The following is a 19,313-nucleotide window of genomic DNA, read 5'->3' as shown; positions in this document are numbered from 1 at the left end:
TAAAGGCTCTCAACTGGCTCACATGCATATTTCAGCTCTCAATAGACACAGATACCCACGGGGTAGGAACTGCTATGCTTCCTTCTTTAGAAACAAAGGAAATTAGCACTGAGCAGTCTGCCTAAGGTTTAGAGGTTACAACTGCTGAGTCACGATTTGAACACTTGCCACTGTGCTTGCCCTTTTAACTCCCACAGCACACTGCTCAGCAGCGTGGGCAGGAAGGCTCTCCTGCCGTTCACCCCCAACCTTTCCTCATCGCCTGCATTTTTCAAAGTGTTGGTTCTTCAACAGCCAAACATTATGAGAGAAAAGAAACAGGCAACAGTCCCTAACAGACTAACAACAGGGTTTTGAAAGTCAGCAGTACACACTGCTATGAGTTCCTATAACACATCAAGTTCCTGTGACTATGGACAAAGTGGTAAGCAGTTGGGCTTCCCGGAAGAGGCCTTTCCTAGGCTAAATGGCTCAACATGCATGTTGAGGTGCAGGCGTGACTGATCCCCAGGTCAGGGTAGACAGCGCTTCTGGACGGCAATGGAAATGGGAAGAAAAGCGATCATCCAAGGAGTTTCAGGGGCAGAGCAAGCTGATCGTCACACCTCCTGGTTTGGGAGAAGACGATCAAGATCAGCCATGAGATGTAATCAGAAACCTTTGATAGTTCTGCAGAGTTCAGAGAACCACAAAGCTGAAACAGAACGACAGGAAGACAATGGCTATTTCAACTTCCTTTCTCAGAAGGAAAGTAATATATACAGAGAGGAGGAGAGACAGAGGAAGATCTTCTGTCCACCGATTCACTCCCCAAGTGACTGCAATGGCAGGAGCTGAACCGATTCAAATCCAGGAGCCAGGAACTTCTTCCAAATCTCCCACACAGGTGCAGGATCCCAAGGCTTTGGGTTGTCCTCGACTGCTTTCCCAGGCCGCAAGCAGGGAGCTGGATGGGAAGTGGGGCTGCTGGGACATGAACCGATGCCCATATTGGATCCTGGCACGTGTAAGGGGAGGACTTTAGTCGACAGGCCACCATGCCGGGCCAGGGCTGATTTTTCCATGAGCAAAAGTGTGCTCATTGCTTCCCATCTCCCAATAATGCTTGATTGTTCTGTTTTTGGTTTTGTTTTAATATTCCTAGACAAGAGGAAGACAGGGTGGGTACTTAGTACTTTGGGGGGCACTAGCCTTTCAGCATGGTTGCAAGTGGCTGATGCTCAAGCTAAGAGAAGACAGCCAGCAAGGTCTTCACTCATCCACAGGGCTGTGCACCTGCCGTAGGAACATGGAGATGCCCTCATACTTTCCAACCATTTCTACCCTGCTTGCCTCACTAGGTCAAGCCTTACTTTGAGTAAGCATAGCTGCAGTCTCATTTTGAACATCTCTAACAGTTTTGGTCATGTAGCTTGATACTGGAGAAGTTCCAAGAAACTTAGATGAACTTCCTGGCAATGCCACTCACAAGTGTGTGGTTTTAGGTAAATTGCCCCATAACTCTGAGTATCTTTTCCTATATAGAAAAATGGCTCGGTCTCTGTTTGGCAGAGCAGTGGTGTGAACAAAAGCTACTCTGCACCTACCATGACACTTTGCTGGAGATTTGTAGACAGTAGCAGCCTGCGTAACTGGAGGCACTGAGTTAGTGCTGTTTGCCCAACTGCTCACACCCCATGGTCTTTCCATTCCAGTCCCATCCCACCTGACTCAGTCCATCCATGTTGGATATCGCCTCAGAGCTGCACATCACGGCCTCCAAAGACCATGAGTCTGGAGTTGCCACCTCCTGGAAAGCAGCAAGGTTTGCACTACAGGCTATAAATCAAGGCAGAGACAGAAGAGAGTCTGTTTCCCATAGATAAAGTTAGTAAACAGGCTCCCAGGTCTGGCTCAGGCAGAATCCCAGTCCTAAAGAGCCACTCATTAGTGAAAAAAAAAAAAAAAAAAAAAAAAGGAGCTGGACCTGGTTATCTTTGCACATCTGGCACAAAGAGTCAAGAAGAACTGGAGAGCCGTCGTGCCCCTGGGGTATTTCAGGCCCAAGCCCCCTGTCTGAGTAACAGGACCAGACCCCTCTGCCTGCAGCCGTGGTGGCTGTCAGAGGTTCTCTTAGTGAGACTCCAGCTGGTAGACACAAGCTTGTGTAGCAAAAGGCCGTACCCCAAGTACACGAGTAAAGAAGCACTGCCCAGCTAAAGCCCTGCTTTCCTGTACGCTGAGGAAAGGGACCCACACTTCGTGTCCTCCCCTTTAAAGGGCTTCAGGCCCACAAAAGACTTTTTAGGGCTGTGAAAATCTTGCATCAGGATGTGACAAGGTACAACTGAGTGATAATACCCCACAATGGTGAACAGATGTGACTTTATTTTGGTAGGATTTTCTAGCAACTTTGTCATTTCCAGGCAGAGTTTTGCTTGGCTAACTTCCAAGCATTGTTAACCACAGCTATTGGATTCTGAAAGTATGATTGCTAGCTGACTGGCTTAAAGTGTGGGCTGAACATGAAGTTGAAGTTGATTGGATGTTTTGTGTTATGTGCCACCTATATTGATGGGACGATGATTGCACACCAACCAGAATGTGTTTTGCTGATCAGATGATTTGGGAAACAAACCAACCAACAAAAACTTCAGCAATTGCATGCCAATGGCAGCTCAAACCCCCTGACTTTGGTTATGTGACATGGTGACTCCTAGAGTGTAACTTGGCTAATAAAGACTCCTCCTCACATCCTGCACTTGCGTCCGGCATGATCTCCCACTCCTTAACAAGGATACATATGTCCAATCACACAGAATGAATGGCACTCAGGATTACACTGAATGTCAGGGCATGTCTCTCAGTGGTTACAGAAGTGCCACTCCAGTGCCTGGGAGCAGCCTGCACCTGCGGGAAGCGGGCACCCCCTAATGGGACAGGGGACATTCAGCAAATCTCTGCACCTCACCCTGTATTTTGCTGTGAACTTAAGGTGCTCTAAAGAGCAATCTTGAAAAATTTTGTTCTGAAATTGTCTTTAATAGATTCAGGCGGATGTGGGCATTTAATGCTGTAGTTAAGAAACAGTTTGGGATACCAATATTTTCAGTTTGGAGTGCGAGTTCAATTCTTGTTGAAGTATGCCTTGAGAGGAAGCAGATAATCCCTCACACACTTGGGTCCCTGCCTCTCATGTGGGAGTCCTAAATTGAGTTCTTAGTTTCAGGCATTGGTCTAGCCCAGCCCTGGCTGTTACAGACTTTCGAGACTTGACCCAGAGGATGGAAGATTCTCTCTCTTCATTTCAAGTCAATAAAAATAAACATTTGAAAGAATAATTTAGATCTCCCAGACCAGAGAAGGAGCCTTCTAGAACACAGAGTTGAAAACATGCCCAGTTTGGAAAATTTAAACCAGCTGGAAGCAACTCACAAAATCCAGGAGTCTTTCTGCATATTCAAAAGCCTGCACCTGCAAAGATCCTTAACAAGCCGTTAAATAACAATGAGCCCAGGGGAACTGGCAGGACCTGCTGACCTGTCTGCGCATTCACCTTCAGTTGTGTGGCAAGTGTTTGCTTATTGTAGACCAACCCTCTGGTAAACAAAGTTTGCATCACAGATTAGCTTACTGGGCTCCTGGCTTTTCAAAACCACCTCAGGAAAGATGCATGCCTTCTAGCAATGACTTACTGACTATGATACGGACCTGGATAAAGGCCAAGGCAAGAGTAAAAAATATGCATACCATTAAAATAGCAGTTAGTGATGGTACCAACTGCTACAACAATAAACTAAAATCTTGATCACTAAGAAGTGCCAGAGAAGACAGTTTTAAAATAATACAGAGGAGATAAGGCAGATAAAACCCTAATATGTGTTACTTGTAAAGTGATTATGTGGTTACATGATTACTTATGGATAAGAGAAAGTTCAGAAAGTATTACCAGTCACAGTTATATATATATATTTTTAAAGATTTATTTATTTTCATTGCAAAGTCAGATATACAGAGAGGAGAAGAGACAGAGAGGAACAATTTGGCTTCACTAGAAATCTGAAATGAGTAGCAGATAGTCTGCCAAGGTTCCACCAGCCACTGAAAGCTATCAGTGATGGCTATTATTAGTTACTAGTTATTATATATTTATTAGTGACTACTGCTCTCCTGGTAAGACAAGCCTGGGGAAGGGAAAGCCCAAAGTTAAACACTCATACACTCTCTTGATTGTATGCAGCCAGCCTAAAGCAGAGTTGTGTTAATCATCAGCAATACACACAATCACCACCTTCTCTCTCCTGGAGTCAGTCCCCAGGTCTGTATCAGCAGCCCCCAACCTGGTTACCCCATAACGAGTGGGTAAGTCAGGGTTAGAGTGGTGTCATTTAGTACGGCTAGCATTTTCCTCCATGCAAACGCCTGCACTGCCCCCGTTGATGACCCTATACTCTGAGGGGTCTACACTCTCCCTCTTTCATCATAACCATGGTCTAGAGGAACTTGGAGGCCTCCCTGCTGCTTGCTTCAGGAGCAACTAGAGCTTGAAGAAGGCTACGCCTGTGCGTCCCACCCAGCAGGCCTGCGTGCAGCCGCACGTTGTAGCAGCTGTTTCTACCCGTGCTCGCTCCCTGCCGCTCTGCACCCTTCCTTTCCCTGTACTTCAGCTCCTTCTCAGGTAAGACAGACTCCAACTAAGCATCAAAGGGCCAAAAGAGCGCGTGTGACAGACACAGCAAGCGGAAGCTGCGTGTTAGACTCCGCTCACCACGCGGAGTGCTCAATGCGAGCTCACAGGTTCCTGGATGAGCGCAGGACCCCGGGCTCCTCAGGCCGGTTGCATGCGGCGGAGCGCGTTTGGGTGCCTCAATTCAGCTGAGCACAGGTGACGGCCATCATGGCGGACAGTGCTGAGGTTCAGCAGTTAGAAAAGAGACACCATCGTGAGCATCGCGCCCCAGAACATTGACTGCTGCTGCTGGTGCTTGCGGTGGTGTTGACAGAGCAAACATCGCAGGGTTTTGTTTCACTATTAAACTGAAACTGCCTAATCATGAGGCTGAGTGAGACACACCGCATGCAGCGAGTTTCCCAATTATCCTATCGTAAAAAAGAAAGTATCCAGTAAAAGCATTACTGATTGGCTCACGGTAGACAAAAAATGTTAGGAAGTTTCACTATAAACCCAAATGCCAGTCGCAGTGAATTACACAGGATGTCTTTATTCCAATGAGAAAGGTGGCCGTCCTGGAAGACAGAGCAGAGAGAGAGAGAGAACGCAATGCATGGGATAGCAGTCCTTTATGGCAAGGGCGTGGGTATTGGGGATATGGGGTGTAAAGGACTGGTACATAGGGCTGTGGGTGGGCACCCACGATACAGGCTGAGGGACTGGTTGACAAGGCTGTCGGGTGCAGTACAGGAGGTCTCAGCATAGATGGTGGAGAACAGAGCTGCAAGGTTACAGTGCATTGGCAGAGAACCAGATTCAAACCTAAAGAGCAGAACTTACAAAAGTGAAACTTAAGGAAGCTGAAACCGAAGGGAAGAAGATATTTAAAACAGATATTTAAAACGGGTCTAAAATGGCAGGGGTCTTATCAATCTTCGGGGCCAAAGTTTGAGTCACTTCTCACAAAAAGCACAGCACATGATGACAAAGGTCACGTGGGAAGAGTTACCTGGCTTGAAGGTGTTAAGGCTGTGGACTTTGCAACAAGCTGAAGAAGTAGATAGTTCCTGGTGCTGCTGCCTACTTCTAAGCTAATGTGCAGACATCAAAGGCATTGTGTACAGGGTGTGAGAGGTACCATGTCATACTCCTTGTGTCTGTTTTAGTGAGACTTAGAAGGACAAACATGTCACACCAAGCTAGCGAGCTGTCACTGTGGCAGCTACATGATTCCCTTGGTAATCTCACGTTTGGGAACTTTGAGCCAGGTCATTTATGCTCCGTTGTTGAGAGGACACCAGTACCTGACTGGTGATGGTGGCGGTGAGAGGAGAGGTGATGATTTGGAGTTGAAACACCGTGATTCTAGAACTCTGGTATAAGGACAAAAGCCTTTCTCCATGACACTGTGTAGTGTTTTATGTAGGTAGTTCTGTGCTCACTCATGCATCACACAGATAAACTGAAGCAGAAATAAAAGGCACTCGCTCAGTCTGCAGCCGCCACCAAATGTCGCCAGGGACACTGCACGAGGGTATTGGGCCGGTGGAGACCCCAGCCAGGCCTCAAGCTGCTTCGGAGTCCCTTCCAGCCCTCTTTTCTTCCAGTAGTTTCCTTCTCAGCCTCTGTTGCCACTGCTGCCAATGAGATATATTGGCATGAGAATGAGTCACTCTTGCTGGCTTTGCTCTTTGTAGGAGCTCTTTAAGCCTCCCTGCTGCCCATCAAGTTTTCTCTCTCTCTGCCCCCCCCACGCTCCTCCCTTGTGTACCTCTGGTCAAGGTTAAGATTGCCTAATTGGAGGCGTCATCCCCAGACTGTTAGCTACAGGCTTAAATTACAATTCAGAGGGCTTGCGACATGAGAAGCTCCTTCCAAAAGTCTGTGGAATAATAAAATGCAAACAGAAGTTTATTTGGATGCAAATAAATAAACAAGCAAACAAATAAGCACATGCATAGTTGTTTCATCATAGGTGTTTTCCACAATCTTTTTGAAAATCTGCTCTATGTAAAGGTTTCAAAATTTTGGCTACAAAATAAATTTGTCTTTCATTTTTATCTCCACAAATGTTTTTTATTTTACTATTTCATGTGAAAAGGCAGAGAGACAGAGAGATTTCCAGTCTGCTGGTTGACTTCGTAAATGTCTTCAATACCCTGGCGTGGCCTGGCTGAGGCCAGGAGACATAATTCCATCAGGATGTTGGGCATGGCTGGCAGAAACCCAAAACTCACACCATCCGACGCTGCCTCTTAGGATGTGCAGTAGCAGAATGTTAGAATTAGAAGCAGAACCTGGATTCCAATCCAGATATGCTGATATGGGTGTAGATGCCCCAAGCAACAAGTTAACTTGTACGCCAAATAACCCCACCTTCATGAACTTTTTAAAGTTCTCTCATACATAATTTCAGTACAGTTGGGCCCAACATGATGGCTCAGTGGCTAAATCTTCACCTTGCCAGTGCCAGGATCCCATATGGGTGTCAGTTCAGGTGCTTGTTGCTTCACTTTCCATCCAGCTCCCTATTTGGCCTGGGAAAGCAGCAGAGAATAGCTGAAGACCCTGGGACCCTGCACTGTGTGGGAAACCCTACACCTGTGTGGGAGACCTGGAAGAGGTTCTTGGCTCATGGCTCGTGGCCCCTGGGTTCAGATCAGCTCAGCTCTTGCCATTGTGTCCATTTGGGGCTTGAACCAGCATTCTCTCTGTATCTCCTCTCAGTATATTTAAGTTGTTTTTCCAATAAAAATAAATAAATCTTGTTTTTAAAAAATAAAATGATTTCAAGAGGACCCATATATTTTCTGGATCTTCATATAAATGCACAAGAAAATAAAAAGTGCTCTTGCAAAGTCCCTTTCCTTCTCAAAAAAAAAAAAAAAAATACAGCAGAAAAAAAATCAAGTGTACATAAATAATTTCCAAGAGAAGTTAATTTGTAGATAAATATATCTTTAAAAATATTGGTTTTTTGAAAATAAGGGAAAATTTTTAAATACAAGGAATGGGATATATTTTTTTGTCTTCTCAAATTGACAGATATTAAAAAGAGGCAATACACACCGTAGCCAAGGATTGTGAAAGCATATTTTCATTCACTGAGTGAAGCTATAAATGAATACTCTCTTTTTTGGAGAATGATTTATTTCAATTCATTTCCTCCAGGAAGAAAAAGAAATAGCTGCATGAATGATTTCAACAATAGAAGAGCAAATTTGGAAGCTGTGTAAATGTATAGGAAACAGTGGGGAATGTTTGTCTAAGCTTGATGTAGTACAACCTTGCTTGTAATAGCACCAAGGCTGGAAGTGCGAAATAAAGAGACAAATCTGGCCAATTAAAGTATTTAACATCAAAATGGCAAAATGGAGATGAGCTTTTGGCACAGTGATTAGGATATTGCTTGAGATGGTCCCATCCCCTGTTGGAAGATTTGTGTTGGAGTCCTGACCCCATTCCTGGCTCTAGGTTTCTGCTAATGCACAGCCTATAGGCAGAGGTGATGCCTTGAGCCATCAGAATCTTAAGGCAGACTCAGAATGAACTCAGACTGCTGGCTTTGGCCGCATCCAGGCTGAGCTAGGGAGGCAGCTAGAGTGAAGCAGCATGTAACAGGACATTATGTAATCACAAAGTGAAACGCGAACATGAAATTGGAGAGAGTTTTTTGAGCCTAGTGATCCAAAGCCAGGAGCCAGGAACTTCTTCTAGTTCTCCCACGCAGGTGCAGGGTCCCAAGGCTTTGGGCCACAAGCAGGGAGCTCATCCAAATTAATTTGAGTCCTATCTTTGTCCCATTTTTACTAGCTACCTAGCCAGGGAGAGCTTTTGTAAGTTGTGAAATTGAAATTCTTATTTCAAAGGTGGCAGTAACAATTACATAATATACTCTATGAGATTTGGGTCCCTGGGATTGCAATCAAAGTCACTTCCGTTCCCTTAGGTGTCCAGGAGGCCTCAGAGGCAAAAAGCAGCTACAGAACTAAAAGCCGTGACGTACCAAAAAACAAAAAACAAAAAACAAAAAACAAAAAACAAAAAACAAACAAGGCAAAAGCAAAAACTGAATCTTCAGTTAAAGAAACACCCTCTCTGAGAGCTTCCCTTCCCACTGGAGGTGATTCAGCGACCACAGCCGCAGAGAATCTTCTTGGGAAACGTGACAAGAGGTGGAACCCGAGGGGGATTCTAGAAGTTTCACAATTTCAATTGCTTGCAGTTATACACCAATTGTATGCTTCAGGTCTGCAAACCCTTGCAGATAGCAAGCTGTCCTTTAGCACCAATAGAAACAACGTATAATGTGGCACATGTAGGTTACAACGCTGTGGTCAAAAACTGGCCGAGGAGCGGCAAGGATGGTGGATTGGACTGTGGGGGCTTGTCCTCAGATAAACTGACCCTCGCCTTTGCTTGAAGATTCATGCTTCTTTCTCCACATCAGCAGATACCCAAGGCAGGAGGCGCCGGTGACAGCCTTTTCCTACTAACTCTGGCCCGAGAAACCACGGAGCTGCACAGGCATTCCTGGGGTTCCCAGGCGTCAGTTTTTGACCTGCGTTTCCCCCTTGGCGTTCATTAGAAGTGCACCAACTTGTTTAAAGTTACTTCAGAGCTCCTGAGGGGGGTGAGGAATGTCTGGCCCGCAGGCAGTATGAGGCCCCATGAAATCATTTAATCAGGCCCTGCCAAGGCAAACCATTCAGGCTAATTTCTAAGTTGATAATTTTGTAGGGTCTGTAAACGATGTTATAAATATTCAAATAGTGCTTGGCAGAAAACGAGCTTCCTCACCTCTGCTAGTAGCAGCATATATCATTCCCCTTTTACATTTAGAAGGAATTATTTGACATGGTCTTTCAATAACGATTTCCATTTACTCTGTGTGTGTGTGTGTGTGTGTGTTGAAATATCAGATCTTATATAGTATAACCAAATTGTCATGTAATACCACAGCTTCAGCCCAGAACTCAACCACAGTACTTTATCACTGAGAGTTAAAATAGCCCTAAGACCACAAGTTTTAAAAAACCGGCAGGTGTTGAGATGTAAATAACAATAACATCAACAGAGCAGTTACATGGGAATCAGATTCCCCTGTTACAACAGTAGGATGACAGGTCACACGAGACTATAGAACCTATAAACTGGGAACCCCTGCTGCAGGCTATAAATGAGGTTCATCAGTGTGTCTAATATAAGAGACCATCCAAGCCCCAGATGACAGAGGAGGTGAACCACATGTATGTAGCTTGAGAAGATAGCTTTTTTCCAGGTTTACTTTATATTTTCTTGCCAACTAAGGACTTATATGAGTAGCTGCCTCGTGTGTAACAGAACCTCAGAAGTTATTCCTCAGAAGTTATACTCTGGCCCTAGCCCTCTAGCCGGGACCCCCAGCCTCAGTAACCACCTTCTACTCTGTACTTCGGTCTGGCATTCTTAACCTTCATGGACAAGTGAGATCATCAGTGCGTCCCTCTCCATACCTTGATTATTTCCCTTAACAAAATATCCTCTAGGTTTTTATGCTGTAACAAGAGATAGAATTTCCTGGCCTTTTTGATTTTTAAGGCTGAATATATTATTCCATTGTGTATCTAGCTATTGTTTGATAGCTGCTTGGGTTGATCCTGCGTCTCAGCACTGTGAGTAATGCTGCTGTGAGCAGGGACAGGCAGGTACCCCTTTGGGACACTAACCTCCATGGAGTGTACACTCTGTAGTGGGATCCGCACACCATATGGTAATTCCGTGTTTTACAAAATGGTTGTGCTCATTTGTGGTCCCACTAACTATGTATGTGGCTTCCCTTTTCCTCATGTCTTCATCAGTACTTGTCTTTTTGTCAATACCCAGTCTAACAGGTACGAAAAGAGAGATTTCATAGTGGTTTAATTTGCATTTCTTTGATAATCTTAGATGCCAATCATTTTTATTGGCCTATGGGTTATTGACTGTCTTTTGAGAAATGTGTTAGCGCCTGTCAGCCTTTTGGCTAAGATCAAGTGAGAAATGTGTTTAAGTTCTTTGACATGTTTTCAGTATAATTATGTTTCTTGTTATTGATTAATTTAACTTCCTTGTATCTTTTGAATATTAATCCATTATTTATAAATAATAGGCAAAAATTTTATTCTAATCCACAGAGTTGTATTTTTAAAAATTTCCTCTGCACAGCAGAAGGTTTTCAGTTAGATGCAATTCAATCTGTCTACTTCTGCTTTCACTTCCTGGACTTTGAGAATCATTCGGGAAACCTCTGCCCACAGCAGTCATGGAACTTTTCACTCTGCTTTCTCCCAGAACTTTATAGGTTTGAGTCTTCCACTTAAACCTCCAATTTATTTGAGCTGATTCTTATGTAAAGACTGAGATCAAGATCTACTTTCAGTCTTCTGCTGTGGATGCCTGTTTTTTCCAACATCGTTGGGTTCTTTCCCTGCTCTGAGCTCTTGGCACTGTTGTTGAAATGTGCTTGTATTTGGGCTCTCGTCCATTTGTCCATGTGTCTGTTTACATGGCCATAGTCTGCTGTTTAGGTTATTGTAGCTGTATGATATATTTTGAAAACTGGTAAAATGATACCTCTCGCTTTCTGCTTTCAATTCAAGATTTCTTTATTCAGATTCTGTTTTCAGTCCCACATGTAGCTTCATAAACAGTTTTCCCCCCTATTTCTGTGAAGAATGTCATTGAAATTTTAATGGGGTTTACAATGAACCTGTTTATTACTTAAGGGAATACGGATATTCTTCAACTGCTAATTATTATTTTAATCCACAAAGATGAGATATTTCTCCATTTATTTATATCATTTTTAATATTTTGATCAGTGTGTGATAGTTTCTAGTAGATAAATCATTCATTTTTGTGACTTAATAAACTCCTAACTATTTTACTTTTTGGTGCTATTTAAGAGATTGTTTTCTTAATTTCTTTTTAAATTTGCTATTATTTCATAGACATTCTTCTGATTTTTGTAAGTTGATTCTGTGTCCTGTAATTCTACTGAGTTAATCCAAACAAACAGCTCTTTCCACTGGAGTCGTTAGGGTTTCTCTCTTTAAGACCAGGTCATCAGCAAGCAGAAGTAAATCTGCTTCATCCTTTCCCGTTTTGAGTTCTTTTTACTGCTGTCTCTTGACTAATTGCTCTAGGGCTTCCAGTTTTGTGTTGATCGAAAGAGATGAAAGTGGATATCTGTTTTGTTCCTGATCTTAAAAGGAAAAGACGTCACCCTTTCACAACTGCTTATTCTGCTGATATGCCTTAACCCTGGATACCACATGATGCTGACCCCAACACGTTACCTCCATCTGGGCAGAATGTGCTGTGGATTCCACTTCCAGAGCAAAACTAAACTTTCCAGCTCTGGAATGATCAAAATCTGCATCTTCACACTACAGATTGGTTGTCAAGCTGTGAGGTACCAGAGAATCACCAGGAAATCTTGGTAAAATGCAGATTCTGACTGTCTGGATCTGGGGTGAAGTCTGAGCCAGCAGTTCCAGAATGCTCCCTGAAGATACAGATTTTGATCAGCCCAGAGCTGGAAAGCTTAGTTTCGCCCTGGAAGTGGAATCCACAGCACATTCTGCCCAGATCGAGGTAATGTGTTGGGATCAGCAGCACTGTAGTACTCTATGCTCAGCCACCATCTGCAATGCCAACACATCTCATGTAAGTGTTGGTTGAAGTCCCAGTTGCCCCACTTCTGATCCAGCTCCCTGGTAATGCACTTGGAAAAGCAGAGTAAGATGGCCCAAGTGTGTGGGCCACTACCACCCACATAAGAAATCCAATGGCATTCCAACTTTCTAGATTGGGTATGGCTGAGCCCAGGCCGTTATGGATATTTGGGAATCCCTTGAGGATCTGTCTCTCTCTGTCTTCTCTCTTTCCATCTGTAACACTACCATTTAAATGAATGTACACATTTAAAAAGGCAAATGTACACTGCATGTGAGATTGTCCTTTCTTAAAAAACGTTGGGAGGTGGTGGTCTTTGGTCTAGGACTCAAGATGCCACTGGAGATGCCTGCAGCCCAGATTGGAATGCCTGAGCTCGAGTCCCAGTTCTCCTCCCAATTCAAGCTTCCTGCTCATGTGCACTCTGGGAGGCAATAGATGACGACATAGAGAGTTGGGATCTGGGCTCCTGGTTTCAGCCTGGCCACGCCCTGACTGTTAGGGACATTCGGGGAGTGACTCAGTAGATGGCAGATCTTTTTCTGCCTGTATTTCTGTATGTTCCTGTGCCTTTCAGATAAAGTTTGAACAAAGAATCACCAGAGAGGTGGTGCAATCTTTCCACAGGTCCGCAATGCTGATGAACATTCTCACACTCCAGTCTCACCATCCCTGCCATTTACTGTGTTAATGGTAATTTTACTGGAGTTTGCTTGAATCCCTTGTCTTTTGGGCAAACATGATGGGTTCTGTACCTGAAGTGGTACCCAGCTAACTGTGCTCCAGCAGCTGTTTCTATCAATGAGCTGGTCAGATCAGAAACCTTTAGGGGCAGGAAGGATGAGTTGTGAGGTTAAGATCAAAGGAAGCTATGGTTCAGGAAACAATGACTGAAGTCATTCAACTGTCACTTCCAGGGGTGAGTGTGGCTGCAGGTGTCCAGCAAGCCTGACAGCAACTTCTGGGGGGTCAGTTTTGGCCCAACCATCAAAGCAAGCCGCCCCCGTGCTCAGTGACAGCAGGAGAGTGAAAGCCAAAAGGAAGAAAACAAGGGCGGGGCTGTCATGCAGAGACAAGATGTGCCCTCTGCATCCATCGGGTGCAGGGCTCAGCTGGGCAGATCCTTGCACCCTTGGCTAGAGTGCTGGAGGGCTCAGATTAGAGAGGCAGGGTGTGTGTGTGTGTGTGTGTGTGTGTGTGTGTGTGTGTGTGGTTAGGAGGGGAGCCCCTGCTGTTACCAAACTTGACCACAAACGGATTCAGAAAACTGAAGAAAAGCCTGCACAGAGTAGTTCTGGGCACATTCTACTTCCTGCACTCTAACCTATGCTGTTACTAATAGCAAGAGCTCCTAGGGTCCAGCGGCAGTAACCTAGCAGCTAAAGTCCTCACCTTGCCTGTGTGGGGATCCCACGTGGGTGCCGGTTCATGTCCCGGCTGCCCTGCTTCCCCTCCAACTCCCTGCTTGTGGCCTGGGAAAGCAGTAGAGAATGGCCCAAGGTCTTGGGACCCTGCATCTGTGCAGAAGGCCCACAGAAGAGGCCCCTGGCTCATGTCTTCAGATTGCCTCAGCTCTGGCCATTGGGGCCAATTGGGGAGTGAATCATTGGTTGGAGGATCATCCTCTCTGTGTATCTGACTTTCCAATAAAAATAAATAATCTTACAAAAAATTAGCAAGTGCTTCCTGTCTTTGTTCTTCTGAGCCAACCGTTGACTCTGCTGCCCAGACACTGGTTCTCCTGGTAGGACACTTTGAGCACGGGTAATGAGATGTGTAACCAGAGGCTGGGAAAGAGGCGATTACGGCATCCGATGCAAAACCACAGTGCCTGGAGAAGCCCCCATTTGAAAACAAAGCATTAGGGGCTTCTAGGATATAAGCCTCCCACGGACCAGGCAACGTACTGCCTTCCTGCGGTTCATATCCAACTTGCTAACATTAAGGGGCACAGAGTAACAGACATCGTGAGGCTTTGAAAGGCTGAGCTGACATAAGGAGAGAGGAAGAAGCTGAGAAAAGCAGACAGTTGGGTCCTGATTCATCGCAGTGGAATCTCAGGTTCAATCCCCTTGCAGTATCAGTTATCTCTGCCATCAGTTCCGCTGTTTTCACTGGATAAGCTAAAAACAACAGAGATTAGTGGGAGCCATTAGCTTCCTCATAAGCCATCAGCCACTGGCACATTGTTGTGTTTAATTTAGTGAGGAGGAATTAGACTGAAGGAAATTTAAAGAGCAAATAATCAGTCTAAGTGTTAATTTTACACCAGATAAGACTACTTGCTACACAGCACAAAGAAGGCAAATGGCAGTTAGGCGGCTACTACTACTGCCCCATATGAGGTGACATTCCTGGGTTTCTGCACGGATCATGATGGGCTCATTTAACAGCACCGTCTGCTGTAAGCCAAGTGCAGGAGGAAGGGGTGGAGACGCGAAACGCGATCATCACCTCCCAAGCTTTAGAGCCTGGTGGGGCAATCAGTGAGAGAGCACAGACTCAGGACCCTCCCCCAGCTATGGAGCAACTGCAGCTTCTGCTGTGTAATGGGAAACTAATCAAGCGAAAAACAGAGGTCAGGAAGGAGAACTAGCATTGGTTAGATGGCAGAAGAGTCTTTCAGGGCACTGTGGAGGGTGATGCTGTGAAGGCTAAGCCTTCAGTTGAAATGTCTCTATCCCACGTGAGGCACAACTGGAATCCCGGCTGCTCCACAATCGGATCCAGCTGCCTACTAATTAGTCTGGGAAAAGCAATGGAAGATGGTCCAAGTGCTTGGGCCCCAATAACTCGTGTGAAAAGTGTGGAAAGAATTCTGGGCTCCTGGCTTTAGCCTGGCCCAATCTGGTTTCAGAATGGCCTAATTCTGGCATTTTTGGTCATTGGGAAATGAACCAGTAAATGAAAGATCTCTCTCTCTCTCCTTTTCCCTCTATTCCTCTGTAACTACCTCTCAAATAAATAAATACATACCCTACCCCACTCCAACACACACGTTTTTTTTCTTTAAAGAGCATTTCAGCTTGGATCTGGAGGAGAGGGGTCTGTCTTGACAGTGTCTGGGACCCGTATGAATGAACTGTGTAAGCTTGAAAACTGCATGATCCAGTAAATGACAAGAAGTCAGGTGCTCGGCTGGGAGTCAGACTTTAAAGCTCTGTGCTTAAATCCTGCTTTCCCAATTTACCAGCTCTGTGGGCTTAGCGTCCCAGCATTGGGATCGGAGGTCCTAAAATAGAGTGGCCAGGTGTATTGTCTTCATCTAATGTCTTGTGAGATCATAATTTATCAATTTATGTTTCACTCGACTTTCCTTTTGGATACTTATTGCTAAGTTTCCTATCCTGTACATTTTCAGTTTTGAGAAATAGAAAAATGTTTCTAACTCTTGCATTGATTTTCTGAACTTTTTAATTATAGCCTCTGTGAATTCATTTCAAGATCTTAATGGTATTCCTAATCCTACATCCCAGACTTTGATGCTGTAGTTCTGCTCCTTGGGGGGACTTGAGAAAATAACTGATCACCAAATTCAGATTCTAATATCATAGTTTTCTCTGTATTTAAACTTTTGCTGCCACTAACAAATGGTGACATGTAAATTTGCTTAAATTGCCACTTAAGCGATTGAATGAAATTTGAAATCACTGGGAAAGCTCAGACCAACAGCTGCTTTACTGTTTCATTTCTTCTTTGGGAATCCCATTCGGAGACCTCCAATCTCCATTCGATCCTTCCTTCTTATTTATTCGATCCAACCTTGTGTCTGAATAAACACTCAGATAAGAATGCAACAAATGTTCACAACTTTAACACGCAGATCATGACATGGAATATTATCCACACCCCAGAGGTCCCTCACGACTCTTTTAGCTCATGTCCCCTCGAAGAACATCCTCCTTATATACAACCACAAAGCATGTCCTCTTGGGTAGCTGGTTTCCATTGTCTGCCTCCTGTTCACATCCATTTCTGTTGCTGCAGGTCACTCACGGCGGCTCCAGAGTGCGAACAGAGTGCAATTTATTTGTTCTACAGCTAGCACTGTGAGGAATCATCTTGTACATGTCTATGGCCAAACACACACATCCATTTCTCCTGTATTCTACCTGGGAGGGAACTTGCTCATTCCACATCATTTTAAATGTTATTAACATATTCTTCAAGCAATTTACATGAACACTTAGAGTATATAAGAGTTATTTCTCTTACTCATTTCTCTTACCCCTGTCTATCAAACACTCTACTCTTTTTAAAAAAAGATTGCTTATTTGAGAGGTAGAGATACAGAGAGGGAGAGGGAGAGAGAGGTGTTTAATCCATTGGTTCACTCCTCAAATGGCCATAAGAACATCTGGGACTGCACCAAGTTGAAGTCAGGATCCTGGAACTTTTTCTAGGTGTCCCACTGGGGTGGCAGGGGCTCAAGCACTTTGGGCCATCTTCTGAGGCTTTCTCAAGTATGTTCACAGGGACCAAGACAGCAAGCAGAGCAGCTGGACCTGAAGCCAGTGATCATGTGGGATGCCGAAGTTCCATGCGTGAGCTTAATCCACGGTGCCATCTGCCAGCCCCAGGGCAGCATTCTTTTAAGGACACTTGGAGCAGATCACTTGTGGCATACAGAGCTCCTAAACTTGTGACACCATAAGCTGCTGACCAAATAAAGCGAACAGTTGGAAATAAGCCTTGTTGTTAGGAAAGACCCTGACTGATGCAGTACCTTATTTGACAGTGAAGTAAAGGCTAGCTTTTCATCCTGTTACATAATTTCTGACTTTCCATGGTTGCTGAACTCTTTCTCCAACAGATTTTCCACTGGCAAGATAACAGCTTGTCTTATGAGGACATTTACATGGACTCACTGTAACCCTTCTGTTACGACTGCTTGTCCTCTGAAAACCCTTTCCATTTCCTGAACGTGAGAAATACTTGAAGCAGGTTGCCAGCTGCCACCTTTAGATAAGTCATGGGGACCTGCCTGCAGCCAGTTTTCCAGGAGAAATCAAGGGGTTACCCACTGCTTCAGGTCATCATAATGGAACATTTTTGGCTGTTCCAGAATTAGCTGCACTATCTCCTCCACTACTGTTGCAGCAAGTTAGTGCCACACTTTGGGTGAGACCCAAAGGGCAGCTGTATTTGGGACTAGCGCCCCATAATGACAATGGTCAGAAGATTGTCCTTCCCTTGGCCTTTGCACAGGAAGAACATCTCAAACGCGGACACAATCCCTTGGTAGTTCACCACACTTTACAAGTGCAGATACTTCCTCTTCTTGACTTCTAACTCCATAGCCTCAGGGACATACAACGCCCGTTCTCAGCCAGAACAGAACCTCCCACGGGCCACATCATCACTGGAGGGTTCCCCAGCGAGACAGGAATGATGCTTGGTTTTAAACATAACCTGTTGTGGAGCAGGGAGTCTGCCCCATGCTCTTCCCTGTCCCTGGGGAAACTGCCTGCGGCCACCCGAGTTGTTCAAGTGGAAGATGGCAGTGCGTGCAGCATTGTCAAGGAAGGCAGGGGCAAGCTCCATTCTCCTTTTAAGCAGCACCTGCTAACAGTTTCCTGGGAGGTCATTTTTTTTTTCTTGTTACTACCATTTTTAATCATGTTACTACCACTTTTTATCAGTTCCAATTACAGCTTTATAACCATTTTCTAATCAATTGAGCTATTTTCATAGCAACACTAAGAAGTCACACAGATGGACAGCTGACTCCACAGATCACAACCTGTTTCTGTACCTAAACTCTGTACCTAAACTCAATCACTTACCATGGGAGATAAGTGGGCCCCCCCGCCCCCCGGGAGGTAAAGTTCTTCTGCCTAAGAATATGTTGAGTTTCAAGCAGTGGAGTTAGGAATAATGCGAATTTTGATTCTAAAGCTAGGTATTCTTCCTGCATTAAAGAACCAACATTTATAACTGACTGAGGCCACAGTGCTTTGGATCTGGGCTCCTTCGCCTCTGATAGGAGACACAGACGACACCCTGGGAGGCAGTAGCCACGGCTCAAGACACCTGGCTGCTACCACGTGTGGAGCAGCCACAGCTTGCCCTAGGGTCTGTGTGTCAGTCAGGGCCACCTTTTGCATAGAGCTCCATGATGACAGGTCCTAAAACCTTTGAAAACAAGTTGATGGACTCCCACGGTTGGCAGCATGAATCCCACATTATTTGCCTGCGGGAACTGTAGTCGATAACTATTTGGTTCAGAGATTTTCCAAGAGACATCCTTTTTTTGTTTGTTTGTTTTTAAGTTATCAATGCTGCCTGTGCTGACCGACCCATCCCCCAAACCTGTGTTGCGTGCACTCTGAAGCTCAGAGTGATTCATTTCCTCTTCTGCTCTTAGTTTCCTTTCTCTACCCGTGGTCTCTTTCCTTTTCCTTAGCACAAGAATGAGAATATTTTGTGGGGGAGGGGGTGGCAGGGGAATGGTCTTAGTGTTATGGGGGCCCCTTGACCTACTTTGGCTCCACACAACACACTGGCTGGCTAGGTTTTCCAGGTGGGGGGCTTCAGTATTTGCAATGAGGAAGGCAGCCAATTTTGAATTGAGACATTTTGGAGTGGGACCCTCCCTCCCCCACCCGACTGACCTGACCGCCCTGTGTTCTTCAGCTGGGGGTCTGCTGGAACAGGCAGAAGGAGAAGAGACCTCTCACCCTGAGCCTTCCCTATGTCACAGGCACCTGTGAACTGATTCACCTCTTACCCTTTTCCAACATCAAAAAGGCCCTCTAATGAAGGTGTTTATACTATCAGTCTTCATTCATTGAAATAATAAGCAAATAAAAGTTGGGTAATAGAAGCAGTTGGCTAGCCAGTGTGACCAGCCCAAGCAGGTCAAGGGGCCACCGGAATGCTAACATCACCTCGCCCCACTGCGAAATATTTTCATTGATGTGCTCAGGAAAAGAGAAGAGAGGATGAGTGGAGAGAGAAACTA

This window comes from Ochotona princeps, chromosome 18 (genome assembly GCF_030435755.1).
Source record: "Ochotona princeps isolate mOchPri1 chromosome 18, mOchPri1.hap1, whole genome shotgun sequence".
NCBI classification, from domain to species: Eukaryota; Metazoa; Chordata; class Mammalia; order Lagomorpha; family Ochotonidae; genus Ochotona; species Ochotona princeps.
Note: the sequence above shows the minus strand (reverse complement) of the source record.